Below are 20,531 nucleotides of genomic sequence, written 5' to 3' on the forward strand. Positions count from 1 at the left end.
CATCGAGGTTCCGCTATTGGTTATTGACTGGAGCTGAGTCTCGGTCATGTCTACATAGTTCTCGAACCAGTAGGGTCCTCACGCTTAACGTTCTGTGACGATTTGTTTTATGAGTTATGTGATTTGGTGACAAAAGTTTGTTTGGAGTCCCGGATGAGATTGGGGACATGACGAGGAGTCTCGAAATGGTCGAGACGTAAAGATCGATATATTGTAAGGCTATACTCGGACATCGGAAAGGTTCCGAGTGATTTAGGTATTTTTCGGAGTACCGGAGAGTTACGGGAATTCGTATTGGGCCTTAATGGGCCATACGGAAAAGGAGAGAAAGGCCTCAAGGGTGGTCGCGCCCCTTCCCATGGACCGGTCCGAATTGGACTAGGGAAAGGGGGCGCCCCCTTCCTTCCTTCTCCTTCTCCCTTCCCTTTTTCCTATTCCATGTGGGAGGTGGAATCCTACTAGGACTAGGGAGTCCTAGTAGGACTCCACACTTTGGGAGCGCCCTATGAGGGCCGGCCTCCTCCTCCCTCCATCCTTTATATACGTGGTCAGGGGGCACCCCATAGATACACAAATTGATCATTGATCTCTTAGCCGTGTGCGGTGCCCCCCTCCACAATAATCCACCTCGGTCATATCGTAGCGGTGCTTAAGCGAAGCCCTGTTCCGGTAGCATCATCATCATCTTCATCACACCGTCGTGCTGACGAAGCTCTCCCTCGACACTCTACTGGATCATGAGTTCATGGGATGTCACCGAGCCGAATGTGTGCAGATCGCGGAGGAGCCGTACTTTCGGTACTAGGATCGGTTGATCGTGAAGACGTACGACTACATCAACTGCGTTGTCATAACGCTTCCGCTTACGGTCTACGAGGGTATGTAGACAACACTCTTCCCCTCTCATTGCTATGCATCGCCATGATCTTGCATGTGCGTAGGAATTTTTTTGAAATTACTGCATTCCCCAACAGTGGCATCCGAGCCAGGTTTATGCGTAGATGTTATATGCATGAGTATAACACAAAGGAGTTTTGGGTGAGGGTATATACATATTGCTTGCCGTCACTAGTTGTTTCTTGATTCAGCGGTATTGTTGGATGAAGCGGCCCAGACCGACATTACGCGTACGCTTACGCGATACTGGTTCTACTGACGTGCTTCGCACACAGGTGGCTGCTGGGTGTCAGTTTCTCCAACTTTAGTTGAATCGGATTCAATGAATAGGGTTCTTTCTTAAGATCAAAAAGCAATCACTATACCGCGGTGTGGTTTTTGATGCGTAGGTAAGAACGGTTCTTGCTCATCCCGTAGCAGCCACGTAAAACTTGCAACAACAAAGTAGAGGATGTCTAACTTGTTTTTGCAGGGCATGTTTTGATGTGATATGGTCAAGACGTGATGAGATATAAATTGTTGTATGAGATGATCATGTTTTGTTAAAGTTATCGGCAACTGACAGAAGCCTTATGGTTGTCTCTTTATTGCATAAGATGCAAGCGCCATATAATTGCTTTACTTTATCGCTATGCGATAGCAATAGTTGCAAAAGCAATAGTTGGCGAGACGACCATGTGACGACACGTTGATAGAAATCAAGATGATGGAGATCATGGTGTGATGCCAATGACGATGGAGATCATGATGGTACTTTGGAGATGGAGATCAAAGTCACAAGATGATGATGGCCATATCATGTCACATATTTTGATTGCATGTGATGTTTATCTTTTATGCATCCTATTTTGCTTAGTACGACGGTAGCATTATGAGATGAATCCTCACTAAATTTCAAGGTACAAGTGTTCTCCCTGAGTATGCACCGTTGCGATAGTTTGTCGTGCTGAGACACCACGTGATGATCGGGTATGATAAGCTCTACGTTCACATACAACGGGTGCAAGCCAGATTTGCACACGCAGAATACTCGGGTTAAACTTGACGAGCCTAGCATATGCAGTTATGTCCTCGGAACACTGAGACCGAAAGGTCGAGCGTGAATCATATAGTAGATATGATCAACATAGTGATATTCATCATTGAAAACTACTCCATCTCACGTGATGATCGGACATGGTTTAGTTGATATGGATCACGTGATCACTTAGATGATTAGAGGGGTGTCTATCTAAGTGGGAGTTCTTAAGTAATATGATTAATTAAACTTAATTTTATCATGAACTTAGTCCTGATAGTATTTGCATATCTATGTTGTAGATCAATAGCTCGTGTATAGCTCCCTGTTTTATTTTTTGATATGTTCCTAGAGAAAAATAAGTTGAAAGATGATAGTAGCAATGATGCGGACTAGGTCCGTGATCTGAGGATTATCCTCATTGCTGCACAGAAGAATTATGTTCTTGATGCATCGCTAGGTGACGGACCTATTGCAGGAGCAGATGCAGACGTTATGAACATTTGGCAAAACTCGGTATGATGACTACTTGATAGTTTAGTGCACCATGCTTTACGGCTTAGAACCGGGACTTCAAAAACGTTTTGAGTGCCACGGAACATATAAGATATTCCAAAAGCTGAAATTTGTATTTCAGACTCATGACCGAGTCGAGAGGTATGAGACCTCTGACAAATACTTTGCCTACAAGATGGAGAAGAATAGCTCAACCAGTGAGCATGTGCTCAGAATGTATGAGCACTACAATCGCTTCAATCAAGTGGGAGTTAATCTTCCAGATAAGGTAGTGATTGACAGAGTTCTCTAGTCACTATCACGAAGTTACTGGAACTTCATAATGAACTATAATATGCAAGGGATGACGAAAATCATTCCCCGAGCACACTACACCACAACACTTATTTGGGCGCAATCAACTGCCGGGAGAAATACCAGGTTAACGGCAAACTATCTATCGGGAATCTCATTACTGCCGGCAGAAATACTTAATGGTGGATGAACTGTCGGTAGAAGTTGAGCAACGCAGGCATATAAACTACCGACAACGATGTCCACATTTTAGGTCACCTTATCTGCCGGGAGAACTGAACCCCGACTCATTATCTACCGGTATTGTGTGTGCCGAGACATTTCAGCAAAAAGACAAAATAAATAGGCTCTGCACCTCACCCTCACCTCTTCTATTCCCCCAGGTCATGCCCCCAAATCCGGCAGCCTTACACCCCCGATCCCATCCGCCACCGACCACCCTTCGCCGCTCCCGACCTCAGCGGCAGTCGATAACCCTCCGCCGTCCCCGACCATAGCCACACCCTTCACCGTCCCCGACCACCCTCCACTGTCCCCAAACCCCTACCGCACCCGGCTTCCTTCCCGACCACCGCGGCGGGCTAGGGTTTGACGCCGCTGGCCCTCCTGGTCGTCCTCCAGTTGATCTCTAGAGGAAACGGCTTCCATCCTCCTTCCAAAGCCTGTGAGCACGGATCTGGCTCCTCCCACCGTTCCTTCCCCTCTCCTGCTTGGAGCCGCCTGTGACCACGGATCTAACTCTCCTCCACCAGCGGCTTCTGGGATGGCGCGGATCCACCTCTTCTCCACAAGCGCCGGCCGAGACGATGTGGATTCGCATCTCCTCCTCCCTCCCTGCCATGGCCGCCTTTATCCATTGCGCCCCCGCCTTGCAGCTCAGCTTCTGGAAGGAGATTTGGAGGAGTACCTGCTGCTCACGGTGGCTTCAAGCCTTCTTCCCAACTAGCCCCAGAGGCACAACGTTAAGGGTGCAAGCTCGACTGATTCAATGGTCTGCCTTGGCGTGATGGCTCCCCGTCAACAACCAGGTTGACCATGGTCTATGCTAGCTTGTAGGCCCTTATCTTGTGCACCTAATTGATGTGGCTCTCTTCATTGAATGAATTATGTTGATCTCGTAACTATTTTTAATCTAATGATAAGATCCGATTTATGCAAATCTTCTATATACAGTGTTTAGGTAGTAGGTATTATCTTATTGGTTTACAATACTGGTTCTGTTCCTGGGAAAAAGTATTGCTTGAATTGTATCTTGATCATCAGATCAGATTCATGAATTACTAGATGTTTCATGTGAGCTGTCTGGGTCCGAAGTCCCTTTGTTCACATAGTACATTTTTGTTTCTGTATGTGGATATTTATTTATTCTATGAATATAAGTGTTGCAAACTTCTGTGAAGTCTGATAAAAATAGAACAATGCAGCAGTTTCTTACCCTGTTCCAGTCTGCTGGAAGTGTCTTTGCTGCCTCTCCAAGATGCTGGAAGGTCACCTCCATCGATGCTCTGTCAGCCGCTTCCACAAGCCGCCAGACTTAAGGATGTAGAATTACATTTATGGAAGGTTCATATTCAATTTACTAAAAACATGAAGCATTGATCTCCTTTTAAATATGTTTGACTAGTAAATGGTATTTCTATGTAGCAGATGTGTGCGCAAGAAAGATAATACAGGATATCACCCACTTTCATGCCTTGGCTCAATAAAGCGACATTAGTGAAAAATAAAAACTGACAACTATACTTACGGGTAGACTGGTACCTAGCGCAAGTATAGGGTATTGTAGACTGGTGCAAGAAGAAATTAAAACCATTCCAAACAGATCATTTATGGTTTTTTGTTGGATGTCTGCATTCTAGCTAAAGATGACCTTGAAGTTAATTGTCCTCCATCTTGCTGTGATATTCAACTTTCTCTGTTTTATTTCAACTCTTCTATTTTTCCTGTAGTAATGAACGTCATGTGATAAGTGGTAGTACTATGTCAGAGTGATGTTGCTCTGCTTTGTACCAACTTAGAATTCATGTTTTAGACTAACCTAAAATTTCAGCTCCGCATTATAACTTAGGTCTTGAAAGGTTCGACAAGATCTTGAAGGTGTTGGAGGTTGGGCAAGATCCGCAAGGCGTCCATACTAGTTTTTTCTGCTAAATTTGGTAGTAGCTTCTCTGTTTGTGTTCTGCAAAATCCGACGGAAAAAGCAAGTGCTATGTTTTTATAATATAGATGATGATATTCAGCAACTAAATTGTGCCTTTCTTTCCAGTTTTCAGTTACATGCTTATCTGCGTGACACCTAACTTGTCAATCCTAATGTGCTACGAATTCTCGTTTCAGGAAAAAGAATGGAAAAGGAAGAGAAGAAGACAATGCTGAAGCACAAGAGCAACAGAGGCTATACTTAAAGCAAGGAACAATTAGGATTTTTAACGATTTGGGTCATTTACATTTTCAAATCTAAAATAAGATTTTGGAGGCCGAGCAAGTCAGCGACAAAATAAAAGGAAGAAGGTGATCGTTTGGTTACTGCATCTATTGTACAATTGCATATATCATAAAACTGCATCTTGTTACATGCTTTGCGCAGCTCACTTTGTCATGCACATTAATTCATGCTTTGCACAATTCACTTTGTCATGCATATTAATTCATGCCTTTTGTAGTTCACTTTGTCATGCACATATTAGGTGCATGTTGATGTTAAGTTTGCACATCATCTTGTTTTCTTATTTGTAGAGCAATGTAGAAAATCCTACTGTTAAAGGAACTTGAGTTCTTAGGTCCTACATAAATAGAGATACTCCGTGAGCAGCATAGATGAGATACTTCTATTCTTGTCAGCCCGCCTGAATGCGCGAGAGAGCCTAGTTGTTGCTCAAAGACTAAATGCACAACCCACTACAGCCTAGTCTATGAGAAGAGCAGACCAGCAAGCCTGAGATGATGTGTTTCCAAAATAACTGAGTGTTGACTAATGCCTTAGTACTACCATGGTTCAAATTTTGAACTTTTTTTCCTGTGTTTTTCTTTAAGTTGGCCCGCCCAGCTATTTTGTTGTAGCTCGTTCGCCGATCCAAATTAAATTCCATCCCGTTCAAATCCTATAGCAACTTCTTTGTAGGATAGTTCTCAATCATTTAAATCCTATGTCACTCATAAAAATAAATAAGATTTCAATGTATATTACCCGAAGATAATAATATCTTTCTGTGAACACTAGACACAAATCTGAGCAGTATATACTCCATTTGCAAATCAGTTCCATGTCCCTAATCATAGTTTTCACTAGTACGGAGTAAGTTGTAACTTGGCATTCGAACCGAGCAGCATATACTCCTTTTGGGAAGTTTTTGTATGCACGGTTCAAATATTTCCCTACTTGATCCAATTATGTAATATTGCTTGCTGTGATGATGAAGTGCTGCACATTCAGAAGAGTTTTATTTATGCGGATCAGTTAAATTGCAGCATGTCAAAATCTTCAATGTGTTAATTGAAAATCTGAAACAAGAGATCCATTTTGAGTTTTCGATTTGGTGCAGGTTTCTCAAAGATGAACAAGTTGATGGAGGTTTGGAAGATCTACAGGCTGACGAAGATTATGAACGCCTACAATTAAGTCGGTGTAGTGATAATGGAATATGCCTTGTTTGTTGAACATGGAGATTTGCTCTGCTCATGTTGGTGGTTGTTAAGTCAATGTATGCTCATGTTGGTTGTGTGGTGCATCAAGAAATAAATGTGTTTCTCCCTTTTTGGCACAACTTCAGCTTGGTTGTCTGGCACATCTAAAAACAGATGTATGCACTTCTTTTGTGGCACAATGTCTTTGTATATGATTGTATGATTATTTAATGAAGTTCAAGATTTTTGACTAGACCTTTATGTAACTTCATTTGAGATGTATATATAAATCGCATGATATGTCCTGATTGCTTGAACATAGTGAATGGATGCTAAATTGGGCAGATATGTTGCCCTTTTCTAGTGAAACTAACGTGATGGCATATTAATTGTCGGGCAAACAAGCTTCTGCAGGTAGTTCCACTGCCGGTATTTGTAGTCTCCCGTGCCTTAACCAATCTGCCGGGAGAATATTAACTGCCGGCAAATACACGTGCCAGGGCAGAAAAACTACCAGGAATAGTTTATCTGCCGGGACAAGTAATCCCCGGCAGCCGTTCTCATGGCAGTTCTATCTGCCGGGAGAAATGCTATCCCAGTAGTTTCTCTGGCCTCTAAAGGGCTTTCTCCCGGCAGATTACATGCTGTTGCATTGGTGTTGTGGCTCTTCGCGATGCTGAAATCGGCGAAGGTAGAAATCAAGAAAAGCATCAAGTGTTGATGGTTGACAAGACCACTAGTTTCAAGTAAAAGGGCAAGGAAAAGAAAGGGAACTTCAAGAAGAATGGCAAGCAAGTTTCCACTCCCATGAAGAAGCCCAAAGCTAGACCCAAGCCTGAAACTGAGTGCCTCTACTGCAAAGGAAATGGTCACGGGAAGAGAAACTACCCAAATACTTGGCGGATAAGAAGGATGGCAAAGTGAACAAAGGTATATGTGGTATACATGTTATTGATGTGTACTTTACTAGTGTTTATAGCAAACCCCTCCGTATTTGATACTAGTTCAGTTGCTAAGAGTAGTAACTCAAAACAGGAGTTGCAAAATAAACAAAGACTAGTTAAGGACGAGGTGACGATGTGTGTTGGAAATGATTCCAAGGTGGATAAGATCACCATCGCACACTCCCTTTACCTTCGGGACTAGTGTTGAACCTAAAATAAATGTTATTTGGTGTTTGCGTTGAGCATAATATGATTGGATCATGTTTATTGCAATACGGTTATTCATTTAAGTCAAAGAATAATTATTATTCTGTTTACATGAATAAAACCTTCTATGGTCATACACCCAAGGTGAATGGTTTATTGAATCTCGATTGTACTAATACACATATTCATAATATTGAAGACAAAAGATGCAAAGTTAATAATGATAGTGCAACCTATTTGTGGCACTACCGTTTAGGTCATATTGGTGTAAAGCGCATGAAGAAACTCCATGCTGATGGACTTTTGTAATCACTTGATTATGAATCACTTGATGCTTGCGAACCATGCCTCATGGGCAAGATGACTAAGACTCCGTTCTCCGGAACAATGGAGCGAGCAACTGACTTATTGGAAATAATGCATACTGATGTATGCGATCCGAGAAGTGTTGAGGCTCACGGCAGGTATCGTTATTTTCTGACCTTCACAGATGATTTGAGCAGATATGGGTATATCTACTTAATGAAACGTAAATCTGAAACATTTGAAAAGTTCAAAGAATTTCAGAGTGAAGTGGAAGATCATCGTCACAAGAAAATAAAGTTTCTACGATCTGATCACGGAGGCGGATATTTGAGTTACGAGTTTGGTCTTCATTTGAAACAATGTGGAATAGTTTCGCAACTCACGCCACCTGGAAAACCGCAGCATAATGATGTGTCCGAACATTGTAATCATACTTTATTGGATATGGTGTGATCTATGATGTCTCTTACCGATTTACGACTAACGTTTTGGGGTTATGCATTAGAGACAGCTACATTCACGTTAAATAGGGCACCATCTAAATGCGTTGAGATGACACAGTATGAACTATGATTTGGCAAGAAACCGAAGCTGTCGTTTCTTAAAGTTTGGGTTGCGATGCTTATGTGAAAAAGTTTCGGCATGATAAGCTCAAACCCAAATTGGAGAGGTGCGTCTTCATAGGATACCCAAAAGAAACTGTTGGGTACACCTTCTATCACAGATCCAAAGGCAAGATCTTTGTTGCTAAGAATGGATCCTTTCTAGAGAAGGAGTTTTCTCTCGAAAGAAGTGAGTGGGAGGAAAGTAGAACTTGATGGAGGTAATTGTACCTTCTCCCGAATTGGAAAGTAGTTCATCACAGAAATCAGTTCCAGTGATGCACACACCAATTAGTGAGGAAGTTAATGATGATGATCATGAAACTTCAGATCAAGTTACTAACGAACCTCGCAGGTCAACCTGAGTACGTTCCATGTCAGAGTGGTACGGTAATCTTGTTCTGGAAGTCATGTTACTAGACCATGATGAACCTACGAACTATGAGGAAGCGATGATGAGCCCAGATTCCGTGAAATGGCTTAAGGCCATGAAATCTGAGATGGGATCCATGTATGAGAACAAAGTATGGACTTTGATTGACTTGCCCGATGATCGGTGAACCATTCAGAATAAATGGATCTTCAAGAGGAAGACGGACGCTGGTAGTAGTGTTACTATCTACAAAGCTCGAATTGTCGCAAAAAGGTTTTAGACAAGTTCAAGGTGTTGACTACGGTGAGAATTTCTCACTCGTATCGATGCTTAAAAGTCTGTCTGAATCATGTTAGCAGTTGCCGCATTTTATGAAATCTGGCAAGTGGATATCAAAACTACATTCCTTAATGGATTTATTAAAGAAGAGTTTTATATGATGCAACCAGAAGTTTTGTCAATCCTAAAGGTACTAACAAAGTGTGCAAGCTCCAGCGATCCATCTATGGACTGGTGCAAACATCTCGGAGTTGGCATATACACTTTGATGAGTTGATCAAAGCATATAGTTTTATACAAACTTGCGGTGAAGCCTGTATTTACAAGAAAGTGAGTGGGAGCACTAAAGCATTTCTGTTAAGTATATGTGAATGACATATTGTTGATCGGAAATAATGTAGAATTTTTTTGGAAAGCATAAATGAGTGTTTGAAATGAGTTTTTCAAAGAAATACCTTGGTGAAGCTGCTTACATATTGAGCATCAAGATCTATAGAGATAGAATAAGACCCTTGATAAATGTTTTCAATGAGTACATACCTTGACAAGTTTTTTAAGTAGTTCAAAATGGAACAGTCAAAGAAGGAGTTCTTGCCTGTGTTGCAAGGTGTGAAGTTGAGTAAAGACTCAAAACCCGACCACGGCAGAAAATAGAAAAAGAATGAAAAGTCATTCCCTATGCCTCAGTCATAGGTTCTATAAAGTATGCTATACTGTGTACCAGACCTATTGTGTACCTCACCATGAGTTTCGCAAGAGGGTACAATTGTGATCCAGGAGTGAATCACTGAACATTGGTCAAAATTATCCTTAGTGGAATAAGGAAATGTTTCTCGGTTATGGAGGTGACAAAGAGTTCGTCGTAAGGAGTTACGTCTATGCAAGCTTTGACACCGATCTGGATGACTCTAAGTCTCGATCTAGATACATATTGAAAGTGGGAGAGATTATCTAGAGTAGCTCCATGTAGAGCATTGTAGACATAGAAAATTTGCAAAATACATACGGCTCTGAATGTGGCAGACCCATTGACTAAACTTCTCTCACAAGCAAAACATGATCAATCTTTGGGTGTTAATCACATAGCGATGTGAACTAGATTGTTGACTCTAGTAAACCCTTTGGGTATTAGTCACATGGAGATGTGAACTAATCACAAGATGTGAACTATTGGTGTTAAATAACATGGCGATGTGAACTAGATTATTGACTCTAGTGCAAGTGGGAGACTGAAGGAAATATGCCCTAGAGGCAATAATAAAGTTGTTGTTTACATTTCCTTATATCATGATAAATGTTTATTATTCATGCTAGAATTGTATTAACCGGAAACTTAGTGCATGTGTGAGTACATAGACAAAACAGAGTGTCCCTAGTATGCCTCTACTCGACTAGCTTGTTAATCAAAGATGGTTAAGTTTTCTGACCATAGACATGTGTTGTCATTTGATGAACGGGATCACATCATTAGAGAATGATGTGATGGACAAGACCCATCCGTTAGCTTAGCATAAATGATCATTTAGTTTTATTGCTATTGCTTTCATCATGACTTATACATATTCCTCGGACTATGAGATTATGCAACTCCCGAATACCGGGGAACACCTTGTGTGCTATCAAACGTCATAACGTAACTGGGTGATTATAAAGATGCTCTACAGGTGTCTCCAATGGTGTTTGTTGAGTTGACATAGATCGATATTAGGATTTCTCACTCCGATTGTCGGAGAGGTATCTCTGGGCCCTCTCGGTAATGCACATCACTATAAGCCTTGCAAGCATTGTGACTAATGAGTTAGTTGCGGGATGATACATTACAGAACGAGTAAAGAGACTTGCCGGTAACGAGATTGAACTAAGTATTGAGATACCGACGATCGAATCTCGTGCAAGTAACATACCGATGACAAAGGGAACAACGTGTGTTGTTATGCGGTTTGACTGATAAAGATCTTCGTAGAATATGTAGGAACTAATATGAGCATCCAGGTTCCGCTATTGGTTATTGACTAGAGATGAGTCTCGGTCATGTCTACATAGTTCTCGAACCCGTAGGGTACGCATGCTTAACGTTGTTTGACGATTTGCATTATGAGTTATGTGATTTGATGACCGAAGTTTGTTTGGAGTCCCGGATGATATCGGGGACATGATGAGGAGTCTCAAAATGGTCGAGACATAAAGATCGATATATTGGAAGGCTACATTCGTACATCAGAAAGGTTCTGAGTGATTCGGGTTTTTTTCGGAGTACCAGAGAGTTACGGGAATTTGTATTGGGCCTTAATGGGCCATATGAGAAAGGAGAGAAAGGCCTCAAGGGTGGTCGCGCCCCTTCCCCATGGACTGATCCGAATTGGACTAGGGAAAGGGGGCGCCCCCTTCCTTCCTTCTCCTTCTCCCTTCCCTTTTTCCTATTCCATGTGGGAGGTGGAATCCTACTAGGACTAGGGAGTCCTAGTAGGACTCCACACTTTGGGCGCGCCCTATGAGGCCCGGCCTCCTCCTCCCTCCATCCTTTATATACATGGCCATGGGCACCACATAGACACACAAGTTGATCATTGATCTCTTAGCCGTGTGCGGTGGCCCCCACCACCATAATCCACCTTGCTCATATTGTAGCGGTGCTTAGGCAAAGCATTGTTCCGGTAGCATCATCATCATTGTCATCACGCCGTCGTGCTGATGAAGCTCTCCCTCGACACTCTACTAGATCGTGAGTTCGTGGGACGTCACCGAGCCGAACGTGTGCAGATCGCGGAGGTGTCGTACTTTCGGTACTAGGATCGGTCGATCGTGAAGACGTATGAATACATCAACCGCGTTGTCATAACGCTTCTTCTTACGGTCTACGAGGGTACGTAGACAACACTCTTCCTCTCTCGTTGATATGCATCACCATGATCTTGCGTGTGCATAGGATTTTTTTTGAAATTACTGCATTCCCCAACAGATTTGTGATAGCAGGAGTACCCAACAGTTTCTTTTGGGTATCCTATGAAGACGCACTTCTCTGATTTGGGTTTGAGCTTATCAGGCTAAAACTTTTTCACATGAGCATCACAACCCCAAACTTTAAGAAACGACGGCTTAGGTTTCTTGCTAAACCACAGTTCATACGGTGTCATCTCAACAGATTTTTAGACGGTGCCCTATTTAACGTGAATGCAAGTGTCTCTAATGCATAACCCCAAAATGATAGTGGTAAATCGGTAAGAGACATCATAGATCACACCATATCTAATAAATTACGCTTACAATGTTCGGACACACCATTACGTTGTGGTGTTCCAGGTGGCGTGAGTTGCGAAACTATTCCACATTGTTTCAAATGAAGGCCAAACTCGTAACTGAAATATTCGCCTCCGTGATCAGATCGTAGAAACTTTATTTTCTTATTATGACGATTCTCAACTTCACTCTGAAATTCTTTGAACTTTTCAAATGTTTCAGACTTGTGTTTCATTAACTAGATATACCCATATCTGCTCAAATCATCTATGAAGGTCAGAAAATAACGATACCCGCTGCGAGCCTCAACACTCATCGGAGCACATACATCAGTATGTATTATTTCCAATAAGTCAGTGGCTCGCTCCATTGTTCCGGAGAACGGAGTCTTAGTCATCTTGCCCATGAGGCATGGTTCGCAAGCATCAAGTGATTCCGAAAGCCCACCAGCATGGAGTTTCTTCATGCGCTTTACACCAATATGACCTAAACGGCAGTGCCACAAATAAGTTGCACTATCATTATTAACCTTGCATCTTTTGGCTTCAATATTATGAATATGTGTGTCACTACAATCAAGATTCAATAAACCATTCACCTTGGGTGTATGACTGATAACCCACAAGTATAGGGGATCGCAATAGTTTTCGAGGGTAGAGTATTCAACCCAAATTTATTGATTCGACACAAAGGGAGCCAAAGAATATTCTCAAGTATTAGCAGCTGAGTTGTCAATTCAACCACACCTGGAAACTTAATATCTGCAGCAAAGTATTTAGTAGCAAAGTAATATGATAGTAGTGGTAACGGTGGCAAAAGTAACGGTAGAAGTTTTCGTTTTATAGTGATTGTAACAGTAGCAATGGAAAAGTAAATAAGCGAAGAACAATATATGAAAAGCTCGTAGGCATTGCATCAGTGATGGATAATTATGTCGGATGTGATTCCTCATGCAATAGTTATAACATAGGGTGACACAGAACTAGCTCCAGTTCATCAATGTAATGTAGGCATATATTCCGAATATAGTCATGCGTGCTTATGGAAAAGAACTTGCATGACATCTTTTGTCCTACCCTCCCGTGGCAGCGGGGCCCTATTGGAAACTAAGGGATATTAAGGCCTCCTTTTAATAGAGTACCAGACCAAAGCATTAACACTTAGTGAAAACATGAACTCCTCAAACTACAGTCATCATCGGTAAGTATCCCTATTATTGTCACTTCAGCGTTAATGGATCATAACACATAATAGGTGACTATAGACTTGCAAGATAGGATCAAGAACTCACATATATTCATGAAAACATAATAGGTTCAGATCTGAAATCATGGCACTCGGTCCCTAGTGACAAGCATTGAGCATAGCAAAGTCATAGCAACATCAATCTGAGACCATAATGGATACTAGGGATCAAACCCTAACAAAACTAACTCGACTACATGATAAATCTCATCCAACCCATGACCGTCCAGCAAGCCTACGATGGAATTACTCACGCACGGCGGTGAGCATCATGAAATTGGTGATGGAGGAAGGTTGATCATGATGATGGCGACGGATTCCCCTCTCCGGAGCCCCGAACGGACTCCGGATCAGCCCTCCCGAGAGAGATTAGGGCTTGGCGGCGGCTCTGTATCGTAAAACGCGATGAATACTTCTCTCCTATTTTTTTCTCCCCGAACACGAATATATAGAGTTGGAGTTGAGGTAGGAGGAGCACCAGGAGGCCCACGAGGCAGGGGGCGCGCCCCCCACCCTCGTGGACAAGGTGTGGGCCCCCTGGCCTTGATTCTTTCACCAATATTTTTTATATATTCCAAAAATAATCTCCATTGATTTTCAGGTCATTCCAAGAACTTTTATTTCTGCACAAAAATAACACCATGGCAATTCTGCTGAAAACAGCGTCAGTCCGGGTTAATTCCATTCAAATCACGCAAGTTAGAATCCAAAACAAGGGCAAAAGTGTTTGGAAAAGTAGATACGTTACAGACGTATCAACTCCCCCAAGCTTAAACCTTTGCTTGTCCTCAAGCAATTCAGTTGACGAACTGAAAGTGACAAAGAAAAACTTTTACAAACTCTGTTTGCTCTTGTTGTTGTAAATATGTAAAGCCATCATTCAAGTTTTCCGCAAATATTATGATGTAACCATATTCACAATAACATTTAGGTCTCATGTTTACTCATATCAATGGCACAATCGACTAGCGAGCAATAATAATAAATCTCGAATGACAACACTTTCTCAAAACAATCATAATATGATATAACAATACAGTATCTTGCTAGCCCTTTCTGAGACCACAAAACATAAATGTAGAACACCCCTGAAGATCAAGGGCTGACTGGAAATTGTAATTCATGGTAAAAGAGATCCAGTCAAGTCATACTCAATGTAAACTAACAATAATACATGCAAATGACAACGGTGCTCTCCAATGGGTGCTTTTTAATAAGAGGATGATGACTCAACATAAAAGTAAATGGATAAGCCCTTCGCAGAGGGAAGCAGGGATTTGTAGAGGTGCCAGAGCTCGAAATAGAGGTGAATAATATTTTGAGTGGTATACTTTCATTGTCAACATAACAACCGAGAGATCTCGATATCTTCCATGCTACACACATTATAGGCGGTTCCCAAGCAGAATGGTAAAGTTTATACTCCCCCACCACCAACAAGCATCAATCCATAGCTTGCCTGAAACAATGGGTGCCTCCAACTAACAACAATCCTGGGGGAGTTTTGTTTGCAATTATTTTGATTTGATTTGAGCATGGGACTGGGCATCCCGGTGACCAGCCATTTTCTCGTGAGTGAGGGTGGAGTCCACTTCTCTTGAGAATAACACGCCTAGCATGGAAGATACAGACAACCCTAGTTGATAAATGAGCTACTCGAGCATACAAAACAGAATATTTACTTGAAGGTTTAGAGTTTGGCACATACAAATTTACTTGGAACGGCGGGTAGATACCGTATATAGGAAGGTATGGTGGACTCATATGGAATAACTTTCGGGTTTATGGAGTTGGATGCACAAGCAGTATTCCCGCTTAGTACAAGTGAAGGCTAGAAAGAGACTGGGAAGCGACCAGCTAGAGAGCGACAACAGTCATGAACATGCATTAAAATTAACCAACACTAAATGCAAGCATGAGTAGGATATAAATCACCATGAACATAAATATTGTGGAGGCTATGTTGATTTTGTTTCAACTACATGTGTGAACATGTGCCAAGTCAAGCCACTCGAATCGTTCAAAGGAGGATACCACCCTATCATACCACATCACAACCATTTTAATAGCATGTTGGCACAAAAGATAAACCATTATAAACTCCTAGCAAATTAAGCATGGCATGAGCAACTATAATCTCTAATTGTCATTGCAAACATGTTTCATTCATAGTAGGCTGAATCAGGAACGATGAACTAATCATATTTACAAAAACAACAGAGGTCGAGTTCATACCAGCTTCTCTCATCTCAATCAGTTCATCATATATCATCATTATTGCCTTTCACTTGCATGACCGAATAGTGTGGATAATAATAATAGTGCACGTGCATTGGACTAAGCTGGAATCTGCAAGCATTCAATACATGGGAGAAGACAGGGTAATATGGGCTCTTTATTAGATCAACAATAATGCATATGAGAGCCACTCAACATTTTCATCATGGTCTTCTCCTCTCGACCCCCAAAGAAAAGAAAAGAAACAAAACTATTTACACGAGGAAGCTCCCAGCAAGCAAAAGAAGAACGAGAAATATTTTTGGATTTTCTTTTTAATTACTACTACTACAAGCATGGAAGGTAAACTAGCTAAAAGCTACAACTAATTTTTTTAATTTTTCTTAAGGTTTTTCAAACACACAAAAAGAAAGCTTAAAAAGAAAATAGACTAGCATGGATGATACAATGAAAAAGTATGAGCACCGACAATTGTAATGAGTGTGTGAACACAAATGTAATGTCGGTGAGAAATACGTACTCCCCCAAGCTTAGGCTTTTGGCCTAAGTTGGTCTATGCCCATGGATCAAAGTTGTAGCTAGGGTCGTACTGAGATGCAGCGGCAATTGCCTCATGAGCTGCAGCTTGGAGGCGAGCTGCCTCCGTCCTCCTCTCGTACTCACTCGCCTCCTCCCTGGTTATAACATATCTCCCTTTTGTCTGAAAATCAAAGAAAGCAGGAGTAGGGAGAGCAACATGGACGGTGCGCCGTCTGTCAAAGATTAGTCAGTACTAGAGGAACTGATCGTTCCTCTCAACAAACTGATGACGAACCATAGCATTATAATCTAGATAAGCAGGAGGCAACTCAATATCATCCCCACGTATGGGTATACCAAGAAAGTTAGCTACACGAGTTGCATAAATTCCATCGAACAAATCTCCAGTTAAACCATTAAGATGCAACCTACATGCAACAATAGCCCCCAAGTTGTATTGTTTATCTCCTAATACAGCACTCTTGAGAACACTAAGATCAGGAACACACATGGGACATGCCTCATCCTTACCGTTAATGCATCTACCCACGAAGAGAGCAAAATAATGTGTGGCAAGAAAATGAATGCTCCCTATGGTAGCTTGTGTTATTTCTCTATAGATTCCCCCACAGTGATACCAGCAAGAAATTCTTTAAATTCAGATTTGCAAGGTTCACTAGCACTTCCCCACTGTGGGAGTTTACAAGCAGTATTAAAATCTTCTAAGTCCATGGTATAAGATTTATCATAAAGATCAAATAGGACATTGTGAGAGTTGCGCGAGGATGTAAATTTAAACCTTATCACAAATGAATCAATTAAATAGAGGTATTGTCAGCACTTATCTGCCTCGAAGCTCTCAAGATTAGCGTTACGCACATATGCGTCAAATTCTTCCTTGATGCCTTCCTGGACCATGAAATCCTCTGACGGCCATTCACAAGGCCGCACTTGAGCCTCCCTTGGTAGTTCATTGTCTGGCTCGCGTATTGCGGGCCTTGGGTCTTGCTTCCTTGAGGAGCCACCTTGGTACATTTTCCTAAACATAATTCTTCCTCTAAAAAATTTCTGAAATTTTTAGTGACTCAAAATAAAAGTGAACCAGACTCAAAAAATTGGTAGCAACTACTCCTACAAGTGTCTAGAGGCTATATCATGCATTAAAACTACTTTTGACCACATAAATTTGTCATGCAAGCTCAAGAACAGGGTCACCTAAGCAGCAAAAATTTGCAATAAATAAAGCACTATAACAAAAACTAATTGGACCATTGGAGGAGTCACATACCAAAGAACAGTCCCCCAAAGCCGTTTTGTGAATGGAGCTTTGAGGAAGGAGATCGAAAATGGCAGCAAGATGAGCTAGAACTCGGGTTTGAGCCGGTGGATGATTTTTTCTGGAGGAAGACGAAGTGTGTGGGTGCAAGAATAAGTGGAGGGGACCCATGTGGGGTCCACGAGGCAGGGGGTGCGCCCAGGGGGTAGGGCACGCCCTCCACCCTCGTGGGCATATGGTGAGGCCCCCTGATGTGTTCTCAGTGCCAAAAATTCTTAAATATTCTGGAAAAAATCATATTTCATTTTCAGGGCATTTGGAGAACTTTTATTTTCGGGGTATGTTTTATTGCAAGGATAATTCAGAAAACAGACAGAAAATACTATTTTTACTTTATTTAATATAAATAACAGAAAGTAAAAAGAGGGTATAGAAAGTTGTGCTTTCTAACTTCATCCATTTCATGCTCATCAAAAGGAATACACTAACAAGGTTGATCAAGTCTTGTTAACAAACTCATTCCGAATAACATGAAACCGGAGATATTTTGAATAACACTAGGTTACCTCAACGGGGATATGCACGTCCCCAACAATAAGAATATCATATTCCTTCTTGACAGTAGGAAGAGGAAATTCAAAATCTCCAATAGTAATTGTTGAAATTTTTCCAATAGAATTGATGCGGTGGACTTGAGGTTGTTTCCTCGGAAAGTGTACTGTATGCTCATTACCATTAACATGAAAAGTGACATTGCCTTTTTTGCAATCAATAACAGACCCTGCAGTATTCAAAAATGGTCTACCAAGGATAATCGACATACTATCGTCCTCGGGAATATCAAGAATAACAAAGTCCATTAAAATAGTAACGTTTGCAACCACAACAGGCACATCCTCACAAATACCGACAGGTATAGCAGTTGATTTATTGGACATTTGCAAAGATATTTCAGTAGGTGTCAACTTATTCAAATCGAGTCTACGATATAAAGAGAGAGGCATAACACTAACACCGGCTCCAAGATCACATAAAGCAGTTTTAACATAGTTTCTTTTAATGGAGCATGGTATAGTTGGTACTCCTGGATCTCCAAGTTTCTTTGGTATTCCACCTTTAAAAGTATAATTAGCAAGCATGGTGGAAATTTTAGCTTCCGGTGTCTTTTTTATTAGTAACAATATCCTTCATGTACTTAGCATAATGTAGCGACCAGACCTCAAACAGTCTGATCTCTGTGCTCCGGTGTCATCCCTGGATCAGTAATGCTGACACCACACAGTACTCAGAGGATTTATAACAGAGTAGCAATCACACACTTATTACATCGAGTGTCTCCATAGAGAACTTATTACAATAAATATGGCTTAAGTCCATCTAATAACGATAACAGCGGAAGGCTTGGAAGATAAGTGAGTCCATCAACTCCAACGGCATCACTGAGTATAGAACCACGACCTAAAAACTCCTTAATCATCATCTGAAAAGTCTGCAACATTAATGTTGCAGCCCGAAACGGGTCAGCACATGGAATATGCTGGCAAGGTAACACATAAAGAATAATGGAATGAAACAGCTATACTATGTGCATATTTGGCTGGTTGAAAGCTCTATGGTTATAGTTTTTGCGTAAAGCCAATTTTTCCCTACTTCAAAGGAATAAATTTATTTAACTATCAGGGTAGTTGTTAAACATTGAGAATGGTTGACAGCATTCTCAATCCCAATTAAGCATCATCATTAATCAAAACCCAACAAAATTAATTTAGAGTAACATGTTGAGATTCACATGATAATCCAAGTACTAGATACTCAAGATTGTCCATAACTGGGGACACGGCTAACCATGATTAGTTTATTACACTCTGTAGAGGTTTGCGCACTTTTCCCCACAAGACTCGATCGCCTCCGTTTGGTTTCTCGCACTACATGGTGTTTGAGAAGACGGATGACCGAGACATAGTCTTTCAGAAGTGCTACCACCTTACGATCGGGTAGACCGTACCACCTACATCCCCTACATCTGCTAGTCTACCACTGTAAGAGTTCGCACGACTTAGTCAACTATGCTAGAGCCCATAATAGCTTGTGGCTGCACACGGAAGTTTCTAGTATGAATAGTCTCATGATCCCTTTGAGCCTGGGTGGCGGTCCAAAAGAAAACAGGCAAGTCCTAGAATACCCAGGTGCCTCAATCCACCCAGATGTGTGTTTAAGTTGCCACCTTAGATAAACCATTAATTAACAAATTCACATCTGTCATGGATATCACTCACCCAATCCACGTCTACTAGCATAGCATGGCATAATAAACAAACGTAGAAGTAACTCCCAAAGGTTTGATAATAAACAGGTAATAGGTACTACCTCAACTACTTCCCATCCCACAATTTAATTAGATCCTAATCATGCAATGTATGAGGATTGATCTAATGCAATAAAAATAGGTATTAGGAAAGGTATGATCAAAGTGTTACTTGCCTTGCTGATGATCTGCGAAACCTAGAGATTCGAAGTAACAGGAGGCGCACTCCGGGTATTCTATCGCAGACAAACAAACAAGCATACAATAAGTACTCATCTAATGCACAGGTAAAAGTCAAATAAGATATCTAACCAGAAGGTTCAACTTAAGAACTCCGTTTTGCAAAAAGAATCAAATCGAACGAAGCAACGAAAGTCAAACGGCGAAAGAAAACAACTTCGTTCTACTAATCTGGATCTAAGGCAATTTTTACAGTAGCAAAAACTTGTTTAAATTGGTTAAACGGATAGAGGGTTTCGAGACGAAACTCCAGGCGCTTGAATCGCCTGATTCCGATAAACGAGCGAAAAGTTATACTAAAACGAAAATCAGATCAGGAATCGCGATCAGAAAAATCGCGGATTTAATCCAAGAAAAAGAAAAACGACAAACGTTCATTAGAACGAATGAACGGACGAACGCTATTTAAAT

General features: G+C 41.3%; 1 long non-coding RNA gene across 3 annotated transcripts; it reads left to right on the forward strand.

The window, feature by feature from the left end:
* The first annotated feature begins 3,122 nt into the window (after nt 1-3,122).
* On the forward strand, nt 3,123-6,654 carry LOC125507399. Of its 3 annotated transcripts, XR_007282887.1 has the most exons (4): nt 3,123-3,753; nt 4,150-4,288; nt 5,063-5,236; nt 6,268-6,654. It is a non-coding gene; the product is annotated as an uncharacterized LOC125507399 (long non-coding RNA). The 3 variants fall into 3 exon arrangements; XR_007282885.1 differs by having other exon boundaries at nt 3,123-4,881; XR_007282886.1 differs by having other exon boundaries at nt 3,123-4,288.
* Nucleotides 6,655-20,531: the final 13,877 nt, after the last annotated feature.

Source organism: Triticum urartu, chromosome 5, assembly GCF_003073215.2.
Source record: "Triticum urartu cultivar G1812 chromosome 5, Tu2.1, whole genome shotgun sequence".
NCBI classification, from domain to species: Eukaryota; Viridiplantae; Streptophyta; class Magnoliopsida; order Poales; family Poaceae; genus Triticum; species Triticum urartu.